At 42.4% G+C, this 23129-nt stretch overlaps 1 protein-coding gene across 34 annotated transcripts in view; it reads left to right on the plus strand.

Moving 5' to 3' along the window:
- Positions 1-23129, plus strand: part of INPP4A (inositol polyphosphate-4-phosphatase type I A) — a 100216-nt gene that overhangs the window by 23796 nt on the left and 53291 nt on the right. For all 34 annotated transcript variants that reach the window (XM_083735470.1, XM_083735475.1, XM_083735447.1 and 31 more), the window contains exons 2-3: positions 18052-18211; positions 22592-22661. The gene's annotated coding sequence lies outside the window, so the exon portion shown is untranslated. The remainder of the gene's footprint in view (positions 1-18051; positions 18212-22591; positions 22662-23129) is intronic.

The raw sequence follows: 23129 nt of genomic DNA on the forward strand, positions 1-23129 counted from the left end.
AGCAGAGTCTGTAACCTGAAGCATATGTAACCTGAAGCGTATGTAACCTGAGGTACCACTGTACTTCATTATGATAATTTAAGTCATAACTTCCTGATTGTCTGCAAAAGAAAAACTAAAGAAAAACTCTTTTATTTGCAAACATGCTTGTATTATTTTCACCAGTTATACCTTGGTAGTTTACACTGGTTATTTAATTTATATACAACTTTATATAAAAAATATCTCTAAGCAGTGTACAAAAAACTGAAGCAGCAACAGACAACTTAAACAAAAAATTACCAAAAAAAAAACCCCACAGCTACATATAAAAATGTTACAGTAATACAAAGATATATATTTGTATCAGTTCATTTTCCTTCTGACACACCCTCACTCTCAACCTCTGGGTTTCTCACCAGGCAGGGTCCAAACAAACACTCAGCTCACTCACAAAAGTCTCACAACAAGAAGAGTGCCTGGAAACAGCAGACATCGTGCTTAGTCTCTAGACTTGCTTTTTATGGGCAGGCCCAAGGTGGGTGGTACTTCCTCAGGCTGCCCACAATGATGTCCCATTCGGCTGCTCTCTCCACACCCAGTTCCCAGTACAGCAGACTTGTTGAGTTTCCCAGGAGGTCCTGAGGATGGGAAGAGGGCCCCCCCCTCCACTCACAGCTCTTTCTTCACTCCCTGTCCTCTCCTCCACCTCCAGCTGCTTTCCATATCGCATATTTTTAAAATGTTGTACTGCACAGATTTGTTCATGCTTTGTCATGCAGACATACCTTCCAGCTGCCCTAGGTCACCTGAGATTGTCCCAAATGTCTATTGATAATCAATCTGGCATGTTTTCCCATGCGACTCTGCTCCTTTTCTCAGAAGCTCCTTTGCCTTTTCTAATCGTAGCAGGGGGGTTGCATGGCGAGGAAAGACTGTGCAGGATTAATAGCAAGGTGAAGACTGGGGAGAAATAAATAATAAGGATCAGAGGACTTCTAAACATGTCCGGAGTTCCTGTCCTTGAAGGCAAACAGAAAACAAAACACCTGGGTACTGCTTATGGAATTGCGATAATAGATTAGGAAATTGCTTTCTGAGAAAACATGGTGTACAAATTTTGTTTCACAGTTGGGGCATAGGTGGTTGAGGTGAGGAAGATTAGCAAAGCGTTGGAGTTTTTTCTTTCAGTGTGGTAGAGGACTTGACTTGCTCAATTGAGCCATCTGGTCTGTCTTAGTGACTTACTTGGTTTAGCAATCTTTGCAGAAAGTATTTCATTAAGTCTCGTTTTCGGCTTATTACATGCTTTCCTTTAGAATTGTGGGACCCACCCCTTACTTCTCCCCATGAATGTCACTGTTTTCATCTGTCAAATGCTGTAGGGCAAGTGAAAACATGCAACGTAATGGACACATCCAGTTCTGGTGCCATTTTAAACAGTTGCGGTTTCTCCCAAAGAATCCAGGGAACTGGGATTTAGTTGAGGGTGCCGAGAGTTTTTAGGAGACTCCTCAGAGAACAATGTTCCCTATCATTCTTTGATTATTCTCTATAATATTACACAGTGTTGCCAAAAGTCTTGGTGTGGCCCTACAACTCCCATCGACCCCAGCAACTATGGCCAGTAGAGTTCAGGGATGATGAGATGAGAACTGTAGTCTCAACAATATTTGGAAGGCAACAGGTTCCCCACTCCTGGTGTAGACAAAGGTTGATAGACCCTAGTTCTAGCAGTAGAATGTAAGAAGAACCACCTCAGTGGATCTGGCCAGTTGCCCACCCGGTCTACCATCCTGTTCTCACAGTGACCAACCAAATGCCTCTGCAGTAGCCAAAGCAGGATATAAGAGCAATAGTACTTATCCCCACTTGTGGTCCTCAGTAACTGGAATACAGGAGTGTGCTACCTCCAACATCATGATTGGTATAATCTGCTACAAAAACAACAACAACACCTATTTGGACATTTTGCTTGATTCAGGAGCGGGGATGACCAACCTTCATGGAAGGAGCATGGCAGTCTATAATGAGAGAGACCCTGCACAGAATCTTTACTGAAGCCTCTGTTACTACAGATGGTTTTGCTCTGTGTGTGAAGGGATATCCCTACACATGTGTTCATAAGAACGCCCAAATAAGGGCTAAAATGGACAGTTGGTGCGTCTATCACAGCTTTGCAAGAACGTTTCATTTGGTGAATGCAGGATAGCCTAGTTTAACAGAAAAGCATTTCAATATAGCATTGAATGGACAGAATTGAGGGCCTCAAACAGCTACAGCATTGTTCAACAGTATATAGGATTGTAATTGTTTAAGGTACGACAATAGCATGTCATTGACTTTGAATTAATTGGCTCCTAAGCTCGTCTTTCACTTTTGTGTAGGCTTACAATGGCCCAGTTCAAACATTGCAGCAAAACCAATTTTGCAATTGCATAAAAAATAAAAATTAATGAGCGATTGTTCTGGCTGCAGAGAGGGAACTAGTAATTAGAGCCCCCACCACATTGCTGCCATCGCCCTAGGGAACAAGGTCAGTTCAAGGATTTGTGGTGAGTGAACAGGAAGAATCTAATTAGCAACTTTAAAAGGAGCAAAGAGGAAGCTGCTGTCTAAGAGAAGGAAGAAGCGGGACCTTTAGAACAGAAGTTAGAATTGGGTCTTGCCAATGTGAGGTGGACATTGTTGGATATTTATGAGGAAAATAAGGCTATATTAAATACCGTGTGGAGCCACCAATTTAAATCTGTTTCTGGGTTATTGTGGAAAAGCAGTGACTTAGCACAGCAGTTCCAAAACCTTTCTCCCTACCCAGGAGTTTTGAAAATGGCTGAGGGTCTTGGCAGACCACTTAAGGCCCCCCCCTGCATATTGTAGCAATTGTAATGCACTGTGCTATACAGTCATACTTCATGTTCCGTCCGCTTCATGTTACGTTCTTTCAGGTTACATCCCACGGTGATCCGGAAGTACCGGAAAGGGTTACTTCCGGGTTTCGCCACTCGCGCATGCACAAAAGCGGGGAATCACAACCCGCGCATGTGCAGACGCGCCACTGTGGGTTGCGTTCTTTTCATGTTGCAAACGGGCCTCCGGAACGGATCCCATTCGCAACCAGCGGTACCACTGTATACTGTATGGTTTCTAACTGCATTTTTATTTTTTGAGAGAGTTGGACTTGTCCTAAAAAAAGTCAAAGAACCACTGACAGAAGGCTCTGTCTTCCAGATAAATAGTGACCATCCTTATTTCATACATTGTGATGTATCAATATATTGTGATGTTGAAAACCAGATATGGCCCGACCCTAGAACCTGGAGGCAGTACTGCAGCAAATTTGCTCAAGAGTACCTATGTATTACTTATATATGTTCTAAGGCAGGCTTTCTCAACCTCGGCCCTCCAGATGTTTTGAGACTACAATTCCCATCATCCCTGACCACTGGTCCTGCTAGCTAGGGATTATGGGAGTTGTAGGCCAAAAACATCTGGAGGGCCGAAGTTGAGGACGCCTGTTCTAAGGTGGCTAGTAGTTCATTAATATGCTTCTCCTGAGTTGTTTGTAAACACAGAAATTCATATATATCAGCACTTTTTGTAGGGATTATTTTCAAGAAAACAAATCCTCCCTTTCCCCCCAAAGTAGCATTTCTTGCAAGGGAAATATGACTGGGATTTTGTAACACAGGAGTGATAAAAATACTACATATATTTAGGTGTCAGCCTCACATTTAAAAGTGCCATCTGTGCCATGTTGGAAAAAAATATTTATGTGCCAGATACGAGGGGACCATGGCAACTAGGCCCCTGGGATCTCTCAAGTTTACTGCAGTGCAAATATATGTATTATTATATATTATTGTTTAAGAAAGGGCAAGCAACCAGGGAAAAAGCATTCTGTCTTGAGAGTGAGGTTTGGTAATAGAAATTTAGAATATGGAAAGTGATAATTCCTTATCCAGTTTTAGCTTGAGCCATAAATCTGGTTCACACAACATGGTGAACCAAACTATGGCTTCCCAAGATTGCACAGACTCCCAGAGAGGAGCTCACAGCTGCCTTAACCCTCCCTGGTTCTTTTTAACCTTGTGCTGAGCCCAGCCAAGGGAGAGTTGACCTGACCTTGGAATAAGGCAGTTTCACATGAGCAGTTTACACTCAAGGGGGGTATCTCTTTGAACAGAAGCAGCTGCTGTGACCTTCCATGAGCAACACTTCTGACATTATGCTGCTCAACTATGTAGGCCGTTGGTGTGAGCATTTAGTTGCACAGACAAAGCCTGTAAAAAAATGTTCTCACTGGCTCTGACTAGGGTGTTCATTGTTCACAAGCTCTGCTTGTTCCAGTGCACCAACATGTTTTTTCAGTGTCAACCCTTGGGTATATGTCACTTCTGGGAAGCGGCATCCTTTGCCGTGGATGATGCAGATCAGAGGCTTCCTTCATGAGGCCGCATTGCCTCTTTACTACTCTTCTAACCACAGGTTCATTTAAAAAAAAAGGGAATTTCCACTCAAATACAGGTGCCTATGTATGGTGTATATGTTAGGGGCTGCCACCCTGGTTGCTTTGCTCACCCACCCTAACCCCCTTGTCCAAACCCCCTTGTCCAAACCATCCCTCTTCCCTTTAGAGCCCACCCAAACCAAACTAAGGGTTGCTTCTCTCTTTCTTGAACCTGTGTTTTTTAACAGCTGTGCAGCATGCAGAAATTCTAGAGGTGCAGCATTTCCTAGCATTGGAATGTGCTTATTGGGAAAGCACACCTGTAGAATTTCTTAACACCAACCTGTTGTTTTTTTTAAGGCAGAGCCACTGAATGGGAGGGAGGGAGGGAGAGAGAGAGAGAGAGAGAGAGAGAGAGAGGAGGAGGAGGAGGAGGAGGAGGAGGAGGAGGAAGGGAGGAACTGGGTGTGAGGTGTACAAGTTTGAGAGGAAAGTGGCAACCTTCAAGTTACGCCTTCTGACTGGAAACTCAGCATCATAGATACAGGCATGTGTGGCCAGGACATGTTTACGATTGCTAGATAGTGAAGGAGAGGAAGAAAATACTGAATATACTGCTTAGTTTCAGATGTTCCAAATCTAAGCTTTGCACACTAGAAGCAGATTCTGGAATTAAGTCCTGATTGTGCCGGCTAAATTTATTGCTGTTCATTTAATATATTGTGAGCCTCTTTGGACACAGTCTTTCACAAAAGGGGAGCATACAAACAAACAAACAGACAGACAGACAGACAAACAAACAAACAAACAAACAAACAAACAAACAAACAAACAGATAATGACAGCGATGCTGTTTCTGAGACTGGGATAGCTAGCTACTCATTGGCACATTTTGCAAGTAAAAGCACTTATTATGGATTCAATGAATTTTACATGTTAGGACACTTCCTTTGGAGTGCAGTGCAAAATATATCCATTTTAAGTTTAAATAGCACAAGCACTGTGTGCTTTTTGCAGTTGGTTTTCCTGACGGAAACTGGCAGGTTGTAACAAAGTAATCTAAAAGGATTATGTTACAGGTTTGAATATATATTGATTGGGGTTTAGGTACAAAACTTGCATCAGTGGTTGCTGAATGCAGGTGTCATCTTTGGAATTTGATAGGTACCAAATGCTTACAAACACACAAAATTTTCATGGTTGGTATGAAATGCATACCTGCACATATTAGCAGTACTGTACTTTCGGGTGGGTGTGCAAAGAGTCCCAGGTAAACTAGTTTGGATTACACTTGTTGTACAGTGGTGCCTCACAAGATGAAATTAATTCGTTCCGTGAGGCTCTTCGTATAGCATAGCGGTTTTTTCGTCTTGCGAAGCAAGCCCATTGACAGCTTAGCGGTTTAGCGGCTTTTAGCGGTTTATCAGCTTAGCGGATCAGCTGATAAGCAGCTTAGCTGCTTAGAAAAAGGGGGGGAGGGAAAAACCCCCGCAGGAACTCGCAAGACATTTTCGTCTTGCAAAGCAAGCCCATAGGGAAATTCGTTTTGCGAAGTGCCTCCAAAACAGAAAACCCTTTCGTCTAGCGGGTTTTCCGTCTTGCGAGGCGTTCGTCTTGCGGGGCACCACTGTATAGTGAGAACTGCAGCCAGTCTGAATATATAACAACACTGTTGTGTTCATCCCATCATTTGTAAAGTTTTGTGTTTGCTTTAAAATCTGTGGGAGTTTTTCTGTTGACTTTAGAAGGAAGTATGGTTTGTTCAACATGTTTGTGGAAATAATGAACATAGCAACCATAAATATATGTACTTACGGCAGGAAACTGCAGGGTGAACAAGGTAACTGTAAGGGTGATTTTTTTTTTAGCTGGTTGAATGACCGAACTTGAAGGTGCCACAGGGTTCTGTCCTGATCCTGTTGTACCTTTTATTTATAAACAACTTGGACGATGGAATTGAGAGGATGCTCATCAAATCTGCTGGTGACACCAAACTGGGATGGTTAGCTAATGCTGCAGAAGACAGAATTAGGATTAAATATGAATTAAACAGATTGGAGAACTAGCAAAATGAATTTCAATAGGAACAAATTAAGATTCTACACGTAGGCAGGAATAGCCAGTTGCACAAATATAAGATGGGGAACACCTGGCTTGCCAATAGTACATGTGAAAAGGATCTGGGGTCTGAGTAGATCACAAGCTTAACATGAGTCAACAGCGTGATGCAGCAGCTAAAAAAGTTAATGCTATTCTAGGCTGCATCAGCGGAAGCTTAGTGTCCTGATCAAGGGAAGGTGTAGTACCTAGCTCTGTTTTGCCTTAGTCAGACCACACTTGGAGTACTGTGTATACTTCTGGTTGCCACAATTTAAGGATATTGACAAGGTAGAACATGTGCAGAGGAGGGCAATCAAGATGATCAAGGGTCTGGAAACCTTTTAGTTGAGAAGGTAACGGTTCAAACCACGCTTTACAAATATGCTGGATAGATTTGAGAACCAAGAGAGCTGTAGCAATATATTGGATTCATCTTTCCCCACTTGCCTCTTTATTATCATTTTCAGAAATTCTGTCGGTGAGGGAAATTCATCACATATCAAACAGCCCTGAGTCTAGGAGTAGGTTCTCATATTAGTTGGATTTCAGATGGAACGGCTCAGGCAGCAGCAGGAAAAACGCTAATGCTAATTACCTGCTGCACCAAATAGGGCTACTAGGATGTTTTTCGATTGTGAGTGGAGGCTGGAACTGCAGAGGTTCTGCTCAGCAGGATCATCTTCTGACTGCAATTAGAAGTCTCGAGGTAAGAATGCCTGTTGGGTACAGATAAAAGAATAGGCTAGTAAAGAGCAGGATTTCATATTTCATTGCTTTTCATCAGACGATGTCAGTCTCTGTGCTGCTGGTGTTTTTCGTGAGCAGCCTCATAGCTGCCCGGAATGGGTTACAGAGTATTGCACAGCTAACGGCTTGTGCGAAGGGGAGAGAAGCAAAACAGGCACGTCCATTCACTAGTTTCCTGTATTATATAATCCTCCGTAGCCATGTTAGAGATAAGAGAGTGGCCAGCTGCTTGTTATTAAGACTGTAAATTTGTTATTGTGCCTGGTAGTGATCCAGCCCTTTGGGAGGCTCTGTATTTTTGAAGTCAAAGAGTCAAACCCATGAGAGTCTCTTTTTAGTTCTTGCAGTTCTTTGGTAACACGTTGATCCCCATGACGTACTGTATTTCAGATTGTTGGTTTGTCCTTAGCAAGTTGCCTGTACCGATGATCTTATAAGAGATCAGTACATTATTGTTATTTCAGGGAAAGCTGGAGTACAGGGATTAATTTTTAAACACGTTGCTGTTGCCCTCCTCCCTCACACCAGAATAGTTCTTCAGCAACAGATGTATTTATTCAATCAGAGCTAATGCTCGCACTAATAATAGACATAGGTAGATATATTTAATTTGACTTGAAGTGTCTGTGATTATAGAATTTGAAGCGGTGGGGGGGGGAGTCTTTTAAAATGAGCTTATTTAGAAGTGGAAAGGTTTACTGGGAAGTGACAGCAGGAAATAGATGCCCTATTTGAAGAGTGGTTGGCACTGGGAAAGCAGTGTGTGTGTGTGTGTGTGTGTGTGTGTGTGTGTGTGTCCAGTTGTGTGTGTTTGGGGGCTCTTAATTGTTTCGGCATCTTCTCCAGTCGTAATTGCGCTTCAGTGGGAAAATGGGCTCTTTGGGGATATCTGGTGTCCCTTTCCAGAAATCTGTTGATTGCTAAGTCACTGTAGTAGTTTTATTAACTCCTCGTTCTCTGCACTAGAAGTTCTCTGCACCTCTCTCTTCCATTTTGGGTTATAATAAGTGAGATTTAGACCCCATCTCCCCTATGCATTTAAAACAGTATCATACCAGTTTAAACAGTCATGGCTCAGAATCCTGAGGACTGTAGTTAAGAGTGCTGAAAGTTGTTAGGAGACCCTTATTCTCCTCAAAAAGTTACAATTCCCAGAGTGGTTTAACAATCAATCCCTCTTTGCAGGGAACTGTGGGAATCCTAGCTCTCTCTGACTTTGGGATTACCTAGAATTACTAAAACCATTAAAAAGCAGGCCAGCATGTCATTTGATTGTAAGCTGTTGTTAGTGCACACACAAACAGCTTTCTAAACTTCCTCTGTCAAGGAGTGTCGCTTTTAAGAACTCCAATCGTTTAAGTGCTGGTTTCCGTTTTTTTTCAGAGAAAATCCAGTAATGGAACAATAATGATTTAGAGCCATTCATCTTAAGGCTCAAAGAAGAAACACATTTCTACTAATGCCTCCTAGTTTCACAACAGTTAAGAAAGTCCTTTTAGTTTCCTGATCTGGTGTAAATTTGGCTTGTATATTTATGCCTAGATGGGCAATGACACATGATTTCTTTCAAGTAGAGAGCAAAAGCAATTTTTCATATTCTAGAGAGCATAGCTACAAAAGTGGCCAGAGCGGATCGCAGTATAGACAGAGGCAAAATATTGATTGTCTTGGCATTTTGACAAGCCAGGTAGCACTGTCAGAATTTCCATCCCAGGATTGGGTGCATGGTGACTGACAGGGTGTGGTTGGCTTGGTATGCTATTGGTATTCAGGCCCCTCTCTCTGGCATGGGATTCCTGACCACATGACAGCCTCTCTGAGCTCTAGAGATACTTCCAGAAGTTTACCTGTACTCCTGTGTCTACAGCCCTAGTCATGTGTGGCATGCGAATTCATGTGTTATGCTTAAGGAGGTGTTAGAGAAGCCTCCTATTTTTTAAATCTTACGCAAGCCACTCTTGTTTTGTATTTATCAAGCATCTGGAAACATTGGGGGTAACTCTCCTAAGCTAGATTTGTTTAAACCAGCATTGGTGTCCCAAATGATTTTGCTGCTACTGCTGTAAGTTGATATTAATTACTTTCATACGGGTCTTTGTTTTTGTTCACTGTGTTGTTTGGGTTAGATGTATTGAGGAAGGCCTGTAGTTCAGTGGGAGAGCATTAGCCCTGCATGCTGAAACTCACAGGTTCAATCCCTGGTGTCTACCAGTAGAGCTGGGAAATGCCTGCCTGAGACCCTGGAGAGCTTGCTTCAGTTTTCAAGAGCTGGATGGACATGGTCTGATGTGATGTGATGTAACACAGCTATTGCATATATTTATATACTTATATACTTATATTTGGGACGCGGGTGGTGCTGTGGGTCAAACCACAGAGCCTAGGAATTGCTGATCAGAAGGTCGGCGGTTCGAATCCCTGTGACGGGGTGAGCTCCCGTTGCTCGGTCCCAGCTCCTGCCAACCTAGCAGTTCAAAAGCACATCAAGTGCAAGTAGATAAATAGGTACCGCTCCAGCGGGAAGGTAAATGGCGTTTCTGTGCGCTGCTCTGGTTCGCCAGAAGCGGCTTAGTCATGCTGGCCGCATAACCCGGAAGCTGTACGCCGGCTCCCTCGGCCAATAAAGGAAGATGAGCGCCACAACCCCAGAGTCAGTCACGACTGGACCTAATGGTCAGGGGCCCCTTTACCCTTTACCTTTTACACTTATATTTATATACCTCTATTGTGGGGTCTTTTCCCCTGGATGGTTCCCTTGTCTAATAATAATAATAATTTATTATTTATACCCCGCCCATCTGGCTGGGCTTCCCCAGCCACTCTGGGTGGCTTCCAACAAAATATTAAAATACAGTAATGCATCAAATATTAAAAGCTTCCCTAAACAGGGCTGCCTTCAGATGTCTTCTAAAAGTCTGGTGGTTGTTGTTCTCTTTGACATCTGGTGGGAGGGCGTTCCACAGGGCTGGTGCCACTACCGAGAAGGCCCTCTGCCTGGTTCCCTGTAAGCTTGGCTTCTCGCAGTGAGGGAACCACCAGAAAGCCCTCGGCGCTGGACCTCAGTGTCCGGGTAGAACGATGGGGGTGGAGACGCTCCTTCAGGTATACTGGACCGAGGCTGTCTCTCTCCTCTAGGGGAATCTGGCAGCAGCAATGGGGAAGAACAAAGGTTAGACCTCTCCCTTAACCTCCCAGGTGCTCTGGCTGTTAATGCTGATCTTAATTTCTTTTGCAGCTGTTCGCCCTCCACATTTTATTTTAGCGCACAAAATAAACTCCCTTAAGATTATTTTCTTTTGCCGTTATTTCTCCCTAGTGGAGCACGCCCCACATTTTTCTTCAAGAACCAAGTGCTTCTACTCCCGTATATAGTAATTGGTGAAAATGTGCGGAGATCACCATTGGTAGTACTGAAGCATAACATTTTAAGCAATATTTATTATAGTAATATGCCAATCCATTAATGAGGCAGAAAACATGATTTGCTACTTTGTGTGCAGTCGCTGCACGGAAGACGTAACTCTGTTGGTTTTGTTTCCTCAGCAATTCTTTGTCTCGCCTACTTCAGAGCACCTTTTAAAGCTAGGGGGATAATGTGAACAGTTGGCACTTGGGTTGGGGTTTGTCTAGTTTCCAGACATGATGAATGCTAATGGCCACTTTTGTTTGCATAGGCCAGGGGTGGGGAACCTGAGGCCTTCATTTATTATTGTTGTTGTTGTTGTTGTTGTTGTTGTTGGAACCTTTCAGGGGGAGCAGAGGTAAAAGTGGACCAGATAATGGCAGTCACTTGCCTTTGTGTAGTAGGCTGCATTATGCAACCGTTGGAAGTGCATCTATGTGTGCACCCCACTTCTCTCCATTCCTGCAGCCAAGAGACATGATCAGGGTTCAAGGACCCGCTCCAGCCAGGCAAAAGCACTCAAGGAAGGTGTAGGCCCACACTGGTGAGAAGTGTGACCCATTGAAGGGATATAGGATAGGACAGGGATACCAGTTGCTATTGAACTGCAACCCCCATCAGCCAGCACGGCCAATGGCCAGGTGTGATGGGAGTTGCAGATGAATGACATCTGGAGGGCACCAGGTTGACTACCCCTGGATTAGGGAGCGTGTCCCAAGGACAACATGGAGGAAATGAGGACCCAGGCCTGAGGTGTTGTCCCACCACATGCCTCTTAACAAAGAGGTGGTGCAGATTAATGCCTGTGTCCTAGTTCAAATCTCATCTCCAGTATAAACACACAAGGTGTTTATACACTATAAACTCACAAGACATATAAATACATTGGCAGGCTACTATTTCTCATCTCTAGAAGGAAGGTATAAGAATAATGTGTGCAATTTGTGTTCAAGCACTTGCAGTGCAAAATAGAAAAACTCAGTGGTTTTCTTTTTAAAATAGAGTATAGCCATAAGAATATTCAGTGGACTGTGTTAGGAGTTTAACTGGAAAGCAAGCATCAGTGGGAATTCTGGAAGCTGGGAAAAGAGTACAGAGCTTGGCCCTATGTCTTTTCCCTTAAACTTCCTACTTTTTGCAAGTCAGTGCCCACAAGCATTCTTGTGGCTTTAAGAACTTGCTCATGTAAGGGTCACTGCGCTTCTCTCAGGTCATTGATGAGGCTATGGCTCAGCCTTCAAAAAGAGTTGATTGGCTAGAGTGAGGAGCCAGGAATGAGAGATAGTTACCTAGGCAACCAGTATATCAGTCAGGTATCCTTATTCCTGCATGGACACTTCCTGCTACTTGTGGACTCTCCCTCAGCCATTTCCTACCCCCACACAGAGAAGCAGTCTGTGGCAGCACTGGGATCAGTGATGTGTGTTTTATGGGGGATGGGGTGGGGGAACAACCACGCAAATTAGGATTATTTGCATTGGAAATTTTTCTGTTTCCCTGGAGAGTGATCTAGTCTAGCATGTTTATTTTGTATTTGGTAAACAAAGCAACAAAATAAAACTTTGCAAAGCTTGCTTAACATTGTTTCTTCAATCAGCACCTATTCATTGTTGCTATATGAAGAGATGAAATGGCAAAAAAAAAGTCCAAGATAAAATAAGCCGCTAGAAAATGCTCTGGCTCACATCTTTGATTGGGGTCATGGCTGAGACTCGTGATCTTCTAGAACTTTTATAGATTTGATCTTAGCAGCTCCAGAACTTGATGCCTGCCCCTATGGAATAAGAAAGACAACTTTGTGAAAGGGATGCAAGCAAGGTTTAGCCCAGTGCTGTACTGTATTTGGGGACGGAAGTCTTTAACAAAGATCTCTTCACAGTTGAGCTCTGATTATTAGATGGACCTCAGAATAGACGTTGCACCATTCTTTAAAGCATGGGATTTTGTTGGTTGGGAAGAAGTTTCATGGTTGAACATTCACTCATCTGTCATTCTGATTACTCTGAGGTAATACAGAACATAAATCCAAGTTAGCTCCATTTTTCTTTCAGTTCCTACTTTCTCCATGCATGCAAAAGATCCACTTCAGTATTTGGTGTTAAAAGCCCTCAAAGACAGGAGCTATATTGGATAATACAGGGCAAAGTCACTATCATGACCTCAGGATCCCAGTGTGGAACTGGAGGAAGAATCAGAGAGAACTGTGCTGGAAACTCCAGCACAGAAGGCCATTCTGCCAAAACCTTCCAGGCCCAAGGAGGTCACATTGCCACCCTTCTGCCTTTGAGGACGCCGGTCTCAGAAGCTACATCAAAGCTATCTAGCCCATGTCATAGGATTCAAAACATACTCACCTGGCAGTGGAAAATACATTGTTCATGAAGGAAGTTTTCCCAGGGGAAGGCTCATCCATTGCAATTTGGTGTGCTGGTCCTTGCAGTTTCCTCAAATATGGGGAAACTTTGTGGCAGTGCGGGATTGTGTTTGTGTTTTCCCCTGGGGTTTTTTTAAGGACCCCTTTAACCAGAGGAGCAGCTCCCACTGGTGGTGATAGAGCTAACTACTCAGCAGCCGCTATTAAAGGCTCAGTTTGGAATAACTTGTTTGCTGAAACAGCAATCTAAATTTGCTTCAGCTTGAGCTGTGCATTGAGTTGTCCATCTTGAACACCTCATCTTGGACTTGCTTTCTACCAGAACCCTTACCTGTAACGGAACAGTCATTTGTTATTAATAATGAGGGAATGCTTTGAGCAGTGGTGGGGGAACCTGTGGCCCTCCAGATGTTGTTGGACTCCTGTCAGCTTCAGCCAGCATGGTCAAGGGTCAGGGTTGGTGGCAACTGTATAATTCCTGAGGACCACAGGTTCCCAATCCTTGGTTTAGAGTCTGAATATCCAACGGTTCATTATATACTTTATGCAAAATGGCAGAAGCACTACAAAGCATCTACAACCTAGTTTAAATCAGAAAGTGCTTACTGTAGTATGGCCTAGGGCAGATGAAATGTTCCCAATCTTCTAACTGTACTTAAGGGAATAGGAGTGTGCTGTAGACTTGCATGCGCTGTCCTCTCTCACAGAAATCCCCCTCCCTTCCATGGTTTGCTTTTGAACCATGATGTAGCCTTATGTCTTCTATAGCACTAATCAGAATATTCTATCAAGCATTGAGGAAATAGCAGGACTTGAACATTTTTATTAGGTAAAAATCCCCTGGTAAATGTCGTAGCATGTTTGTTCTGCATTAACCTTTCTACTCTCATAATCCCTAGCAAGAATGTGTTGGGAGGGAGGGAAACACTGTTGCATTACTAATGAAAACCACACTTGTGATATTGCTGAAATCCTGGCAGTGGGGGTGCTTTAATTTGGTCTTCTATTTTTATTCTAAGTCTTGTGGTCTGGGTTGTGCAATACATTAAATTCAGGCAGAAAAGGGATCAGGGCTGCAAGGTGCTGGTGATTTGGAATTTGATTTAAAAAGAGATGTTGTGGGAAATGTATCTAAGCCTTAGGCTTCAGAAGAATGTGCCGTTACTAGGGAGTAAGCCCAACTACACACCGTATGACGTGTTTTTGCATAAATAGGATTGGGAAACGCACTCTGGAAATTTACATATGCTGTTCTGTATTGGCACAGTGTCAGCGCTGGAAGCTGTCATGGAGACATGATGTGCATTTTTGCTGTCACATTGTTTTATGCTACCAAGTGCATTCATTGCCTTAAGTTGTGCTTTCAGTTTTGTGACTTTCAGCTTTCACTCCTAGTAGCAGTATAATATACTGAAGCAGCACCTTGACTGTGATTTTTAGGCTAATAGCCACAGAGTTCTATAGATATAGTTGCCCTGGCAAATACGGTACATCTTTTAAGATCTCTTATGCTTCCCCAGAATGTTGAGCGGGTGGGGATTTCTCCAGACTTTGCCCGAATCTTGGAGCTATCAAGCTGTTCCCCAAATGTCTCCAAAGCTAGGGCAACAGGGGTGTCTCCCTCCCACCGCAACTCAGAGCTGGGAAGGAAGATAGATCACCCCATTGGTTGTGTTGACCTTGAAGGTTTTCAAGTACTTCCAAGGGCCTAGTCCACATTACATTAGTCGTGCATAGGCCATATTACATCACCTGCAAACTCCACCAATCTCTATATGCTCCCCCCCCTGTAAATTCAGGTTTACTTGATCTGGAGATAATCCAACAAGTTGGGGAAAGTGGAACTCCAAACCTCTCAACTTCAAAGACTATTTGTTTTGTTGTTTTGGGGTGACTGTATCAATTGTCACTTTCTGCTACTCACCTTTCCGTGCCCGTTACTTCCTTAGTGCTTTCATTTCATTTCCAACCATGCTGTAACTATTTAATATGTACTTCTTCTGATCCCTCAGATTTGTCCCCAAACCAGAAAACTGCCCAAGCAAACCACACTAAATATTTCTGCCACAGATATTGTGCAGCAATCTGAAAAGTGTGTGTTGAGAATGCACAACTGCATTCATTTCTTTTCCAGCCAACACACTCCTGAACCAGAGAGTGTAGCTTTATATGTATGGGTGTATATTATTTTGATCCCTTAGATTTGCACAGATCCAGAAAACTGCAAAAGTATGTGCTGAGAATTTTCAATTACCTTACTGTGTGCAGTTCAGCACTTCCTGACTGGGCATTTTTTTTTGGGGGGGGGGGTATTGGTGTTTGGGGGGGAGCAATCTGTGTGCATACCCTGTCAGTACTATCTGTGCAGTGAAATCAGCAATTTAGAAAGTGGGGGCTAACACAAAAGGGAAGAAGTACTAGTATGAATTTGAATGGAAAAAGTAGATTAAGAGGTAAATACTGTTCATATGTGTCTGGTGGGGTGTGTGTGTGCCTATGTCCAAAAGAGAAGGAAATACATTTTAAAAACAGAACGCACACAACTTTCCCCAAAATGTGTGAAACCTTTTTCTCAGAGTTAGGTTATCTCCACTTTTCACAAGGTGCCGTATTTGGAATGTAAATAACCACAGCATTTACTTTTAAGGAAATCTGCACTGCAGCATTGCAGATATATTTGCAGCTTGTCTTTGGCAGGGTGAAGGCAGCATGTGGTATTTAATTTATTGATCAGGGCATTGATGTTTTACGAAGTGCATGTTGGCACTTTCAGCAGCATATTCAGGGAGAGCTGGAGATGATTTACCCTGTGAAACTTTAAGCTATCCAAAGAATACACATATAAAAATCTTTGCGAAAAGGCAAGGAATGGTACTCCATGAGAGTTAATTGTAACTGGAGCCAACTCCCTCCTGCAATATAGGGATAATAATGCTGCCCTACTTTTAGAGAGGGCGATCACACTGAGATAATGTGTGTGGAGCACTTAGAATGCTTGATGTGTGGTTTTAAATGCTAAGTAAGCATCAAGTAGTCTGCACTGGTGCTTATTGCTTCTGTTCATTATATTAAAGCACAATGGAAACTCATTTGAATAAATGGTGTTTGAAATCATATTCACATTGCTCTCCTGAAAATGGCCTTTTCCCCTTGATATAACAGACTACAAGTCATCCGTTCAGCTTGCCAGGTTGACTGATCATGGAACATTGCTCCATGCCATATCAGGGAATTTTCCACACAATTAGAATCATAACACACGGGACACCTTACCTGGCATGTGCATATGAAGGTAGCCCAGCAGCCCACTTCCTGTTGCAGAGTACTTAATGTGATCGAGTAGTTTTGCAGGAGAGAAGTGTTGGGTGAGGGAGGTTTCTTAGCCCTTTGCAGGCCAGCTGCTTTTCCCTAAACACCCCACCCCCAAATACTTGTACCACAGGTTTATTTTGCAGACATGAGTCTGGAATCATGCAGTGGTAAAAGCAAATTGGGTGGGTGACCAATATGGCAAGAATTAAATAACCCCCTTTCCCACAGTTCTTTGCTGCAGAGCTGGCCTTTTTGGGCTTCTGTTACACATGACTGTTGCCTGCCTTGCTTGCAATTTTGCCCTAAGCCTGTTATGGGTTAGGTTTAGGTTTGTTTCATTTATCATTGTGCAGTCAGGGTTTATGCAGTGTTTCTGGTGTATTTTAGCTTACAGGCCTCCTGCAATGTCGAGTCCCTTCAGAATGGATGGGGAATATATATATATAGGGGGAATGGGCTTACTACAGAGTTGTTGGCAAACAACATTCATGCTGCTTTCTTCCAGCTAAATGTCAGGAGTAAGCGCCTGGATAATATATGCTCCAGTACATAAGTTAGGGAACACTTAATATCAAGAGCAAGGAACTGAAATGGATTACTCCACGGGCAAAGTGTACAGAATCCTTTTGTTGGTTTCACTCCCAAACAAAGTCTAGCCAGAGTCCCAAGGCAAATTGCAAAACTTGGGTTCTGGGATGAAACTGAGAAGTGACTTCTTAATGCTTTGGTTTTGAATACAAGTCAGATTCTCTGTGAATCTAACTTTTTGAAGACTGAAAACTCGGTTTAGGATTGAAACATGGGGCAGGGATGCCAGACACTTGTTCAGTGATGGCCACTCCCTCAGCCATGTACCATAAGGCATTTAAAGCACATGCTTATTTGCTTAATAAAAAATTGTATTTTCTTTAAGTTGGGTATAGGAGTCCTAACATAATCACTGCATATGCTGGCTTTAAGGGCGAGAGGAGAAGCAAATTCATGACAACAAATGAATTGCTTTCTGTAATGTGATGCTCGGTTGTTAAGTAATCTGGACAGTTCTTGAACTTTGCAATTTCCACATGTATTATATATACATATGTACATACATATAAAATAAAGGTGCCCAGTTTCCTAAAGATCAGAAATATGTTTTGTAGCTTTCACTGAAATGGGAGAGTAGACTTCGATATACTCATATTTTTTCCTTTCCCCTTTTTAAAATTGGTGCATGTCACATGACCCTCATGTGCTCAAGAGATTTCACTTCCTTCTCAGAGCAACTCATCCGGAAATGTCTGTGGAAAGGATTTCCTACAATACTTTAGCTAGTGTTTAAGGCTGCCACAGGAAGCCTCTTGTTGTTTGCAGATACTGACTTCCAGAAGCAATACTTTAGGAGCTGGAAAGGGCTCTTGATTTAAAAGTAATCACATCATTGAATTCCTTGTCAAACTGAGGAATGGCTTGGCAGCTTCAAAAGTACTTTTTGTTTCTTCTTAAATTCATTAATTGGATCAAATGTTTATCAACCCGAGGGAGCACTTCCCAGTACCAACAAAGAAGTGCTGAAATTGCACCCTTTTGATACTTTTGGCGTAGGCTAGCTTGCAAGTGGCATTCTAAAAAGCTGATATTTTTACATTATTTTCATGAAGTTCAACAGATGAGCATTACCAGGAGATCCCTTTTCTTATTTTTCAGGTTTTGTGACCATTCAGCCTGGGAGGAACAGCGGTGTGTCACCCGTGGAAAACAAATTAAGGCAACATGGATATCTCGATTCTACAGTTATATTGAACAAGTACAGAATTTGGTACTAGTTATCCTAGGATTTTTAGCTTTTAATTGGAAACCTAGAAAGGTAAGCTTCTAGTTTTTAAGTTTGTGGCAAAACTGAAATAAAAAAACCATTATGTTTGGGCAATTTCTGGCGATATCTCAGTAGGTGTATGTGTATTGAGCAGAGATTTTCAGTCAGTGTGAGACTGCAGGGAAGTTCTGCAAATGTCTTCAGAGATGAGAGTGTCTTTCACCCTACCATATGTAGCAGTCACAAAACAGCTGCATTTGTTGGATTCACATAATTTATATAGGTTGCACTTTTTAAAGCACAGAATATACCCTTTGTTTTAGTAACAGCTATCATAGGATATTTTAGAGATTCAAAAACCACTGAAGATGCATTTAAGACAAGCAATTGTGATAGAAAATGAACTGTTTATATCCCAAACTAGGTCTGTGGGTTGGATGTTCCCTATCACTGAGGTGCTGTTGACTACAGTTCTTGTTTTTGGTTTTAACTGAATCCTGGGGCACACTTCAAATACACATGGTGTGAAAGTTAATTTGAACATGACTGGCAAGTATATTATGTGAAGTAAATTTGTACCCTAGAAAATGCCCCAGAATCCTCTGTGGCGCTTGGCATTCCATGACTGTCAAGCAGGGGTCTGTGTGGAAAATGTTTTCTATAAATGGAAAGTTTGCAAACCAGTTGCTTGCTATTTTAAAAGACCTGGGCAATTAAGCTTCCTACAGCTTTCCCTTTCCATTTTGTTCCTTTTGTGGTTTAAGTTAAGCCGATGCTAGAAATGGATGGTGCTTCGGAACACAAGGAAATGAAGTCAAAACAAGTCCTCTTGACTATACATTGGCCCAGTTCAAATGATAATTCAAGGCTATGAAGCCTTGAATGAGTGTTAGGGCCAAGCATGCCTCATTTATCCAGAATGTAGGGCAGGCAGCAAGTTATTGTATTCTCTCCCCAGCCCTCAAGAAGTGAAACTGAGGCATTCTGGAATTCCTGGGTCAGGCAGGAGAACTGTGAAGACAGCAAGCATGAGACAGCCCACCAAATGGTTTCTTGGTGACTGGAATAAGGATTTCTGCTTCAGCTAGCAAAGTACCAGGGGAAGTAGGAAATGAAGTAGAGTCTTTAAAATGACATTTGAACTGCTGCAACCAGCTGGGACCTCTACTTCGGCAGGAAGGTGTCCAAAGAAATGGGAACCAGGGGTATTGAAGGAAAAGCAGGGAAGTCAGACCCCTGGAATCTGACTGACAGCATGAGTGATTCAGCAGAAGCGCCGTATTTTTCCGTCTATAAGACTCCCCCATGTATAAGACGCCCCCTATTTTTTTGAGACTCAGATTTAAGAAAATGGAGATGTATCCGTGTATAAGACGCCCCCTAATTCTTGACATTATTTTTTAGGGAAACAAGTCTTATACACAGAAAAATACGGTAATTTCAGGCAAAGAGGATCTGCGCAACTGGAACCATTTTTTTGCTGCAAGCCTAGAGGTTTTTAGACCCTTTTGGACAAAAGCTTCATAGCAGATAGCAGAGCTGTCATTCCTCATTTCCTATCCTTGGTATGAGAACACTTTGTGTGGTCCACCCTGATAGGATTAATATTATTTTTTGGTACATAACTCTTCTTCTAGTTTGATTAGAGCAAGACTTGAATAGATTGTAGAAAGCTGTACCCAGTGCATTTGACTGGCAACATCATCTCAGTTGAGATGACCAACTTATTTGGCTGCTTTTTCCATCAGGTCTCAAGCACCCTCCATGCAAAGTGAACCAAACTGGAGCCATTTTTTAAAAACCGCATCAATAGTATTGGTGTGGAACGTCTCCCAGGCTCATCACCTACTAGACAGGGTCTAGCCAGCCTGGTACACATCCCTATCTGGAGAAGTCAGAGATTGAACCTGGGACCATATGCATTGCATGTTCTATAGACAGTTGCTCTAGGTATTTCCTTTTTGTGGTCCACCTCTCAACTCTAGGAATCAACCCTTTATCATTTTAACCCTTCCTTTTCCCAATTGCATTGCCTTTTTATCCATCCACACCCCACACCCCCCATTGCAGCAGGCGAAGGGAATATGCAACACTTTCCCTCACACCACAATTCCATTGAAAACCATCCCTTCTAACATTGGGAAATGGGGGGGGGGGGAAGTGACTGCTTGCTTGACTACACAGTGCTATTTTGATTCCAGAAGTCTGGAAGCAGAGTCACTAGCCTGCTTGTAGAACAGCAATGACCAGTTGCTTACTAAATCATCCACACCTGGAAGTACCCTTTGACCCAAGTTTCCAGTTCATTCTCCTTTCTCTGTAACTTGTTTCACTACCGTCACTTCTTTTATGGAGTAAACTTGGTGACGAGGAATGGGATTGCTGAATGTGCTGTGCATCTGCACCCCAGTCACTGCTTACCGAAGGCTTTTCTCAGCCTCCTCCACCCCTCTTGTTACCACAGCCTTGTACCATGAGTAAACAGGCTTGCTGGCAGGAGAAACTGAGTTAATAAGATAATAAACTGAGATAATAAACTGACGTCAGGTGAATGTAATAGGTTTGACAAGGAGCGCAGCTACTGTATATGTTTAGTGTCACAGAAGGGAGAACAGCTCTTTGTGAGTGTTGGTTGGTTGTTTGAAAGCAGAGGTGTTTATAGGCTGGTGTGGTGCTGGATATGAGAGCAATCCTTAGCCTCTGAGTCACAGGAAAAAGGGCATAGTGTGTTCTACTTAGATCATGGGATTTGAAATCAGTATATTTTTGCTAAGTAAAAACCCTGAATGTCTAAAAATACCATGATAGTTTGTTTTATATGGCACAGCCAGGATAACATGTCCCAAGTCCTAGAAGGAATAAAGAAGAAAAGCATAGTCATGAAAAGTTGGACTGCTGCGGTTTTCTATATATAACTGGAATGAACTGGGTTTGAGGGGTAGTTTTATAAATATGGATGCAAAGATGCATTTCGCTTCTTGGCAGTGTTAACCTCTCAAGTTGAGCAAGAGGTTCTTTATGCATGCATATATATATGTGTGTGTGTGTAGTGGGCCACATTTCCTTCTAAGAAACCTTCCAAGGGCCACATGCCAAGAGTGGGCGGAGCAACAGATGTAAATTTTGCCTTTGTACAGGAGGCTAGCTCCTACACATACACTTAGTACCCTCTATCCAGACAAGCTGGAGGTGTCTGAGGACACATTCCAGCCAGGCAAAAACAGGCTGAGAAGCATAAACAGTGAAGGGTGTGACCTGGGAGAGTTCCAAGGGCCAGGTACAGAGAGGCCTGGGGGCCACATTTGGTCCCTGGTGCTGAGGTTCCCCATCCCCAGTCATGGATGCCATGACTTAAATCTTAATCTGAGCTACAGAAATGCAACACTTCCTTGAAGAATGAGACTGGTCTATTTTAAAACAGCTTGGTTTCCCTTAAGATTTCTACAAAATATTTCTTCATAGCTGGATTCTGTGAATTCCCCTGAAAGTTACCCCTGAGTAGTAACTTTTAATTCTGGCGGTTAAAAAGAAATGCACAGCTGGAAAGTTGCGCAAAAGAATGAAGCACCTTAAATGTTCTTTAATTACGATGTTTAAAATATATTTCCATTTTAAAAGCTAGCTATTCCAATAGTTTCAGTTTCTTCTTCTTCTTCTTCTTCTTCTTCTTCTTCTTCTTCTTCTTCTTCTTCTTCTTCTTCTTCTTCTTCTTTTTCTCCTCCTCCTCCTCCTCCTCCTCCTCTTTATTTAAAATCTCCATCCATATGGTGAGAATAACTCATATTCTGGATTTATGCTGGAGTGAAATCATCTCATTTGCCAAGGAGGCAATTTGTTATGGTGGGAAATCGTTCTGTTGTGATAGTGGTGTAAGCAAAATATTTATTCTGGGCAAATAGTTTATAATAGTATTAATTAGAACAGAAATACCCAAACTATGTGCCAGAGCACAACAGTGTGCCAGGAGAAAACTGCTCTTGTGCAGAAAAGACTAAAAATCCATTACTGGATCCATTCCCGTCACTTGACACACAAGTGGCCTCTTTGACGTGAAGTGCCTTCCATCAACGAGGAAAATAGTTCAGAATGGTGGGAACTCATGGTATAATTCAGAAACCAAACCTCATCCTGAATATATGCAAGGGAATGCTATATTTTATGAACATTTATTATGGTCACTTCTTATACTTTGTGTCTTTAAAAAAATAAAAACGAAAAAACAGAATGGCTCTAAATTAGTCATCTTCTAAATGCATATAATGGAATCTCTTTGAAAACCCCAATTTCACACCTGACGCTATAATGGCAGTTAAGCTCACAGTGATAAAGGCATGTGATATGAGTGGAAGACTAAATAGACATGTGTATTTAAAAATCAATATCAATTTTGAATGCTCAGACTCAGTAATTCATTGTGTGTGTTTTTTTCAGATGGGAAAATAAAGCTGCCTTTAAGAAATGCAAAATACCATGCTCTCACCCAAGAAAACAACAGCCCGCTGTAAGTAAAAAGATGTTTGGTGTAAAATGTCACACACATTATGAAAATTTACTACAATAGGGAGCTTCTTGTAAGCTGAATCATAACTCGGAATTCAAGTGGGTGAGACTTGGAATTTTAATCACATTTAAATTTTGCAAATCTTTTGAAATTGTTTTGTTTTTGTGTGGGGAAAAAAAAAACTTGTTAGAGATGATAACTTGCTCAACTTGGTGACCTCCAGATGGTGTTTTGACTATAACTTCCATCAGAAAGAGCCAATATGACCAACGTCAGAGACGATGGGAGCTGTGATCCAAAACTTCTGAGGGACAACATATTGGCCAAGGCTGCTCCAGGGTGTGGCTCACCCAACACAATACTGATTCTTTCCATAGGGATGATCAAACACATGAATGGATACTCAGACAGACATTTTGATCCGTAGGTCACCATTGGTCTTGCTTGGATGTGACACCATGGTTTAAC

This window comes from Podarcis gaigeae, assembly GCF_964106915.1.
Source record: "Podarcis gaigeae genome assembly, chromosome: 4".
NCBI classification, from domain to species: domain Eukaryota; kingdom Metazoa; phylum Chordata; class Lepidosauria; order Squamata; family Lacertidae; genus Podarcis; species Podarcis gaigeae.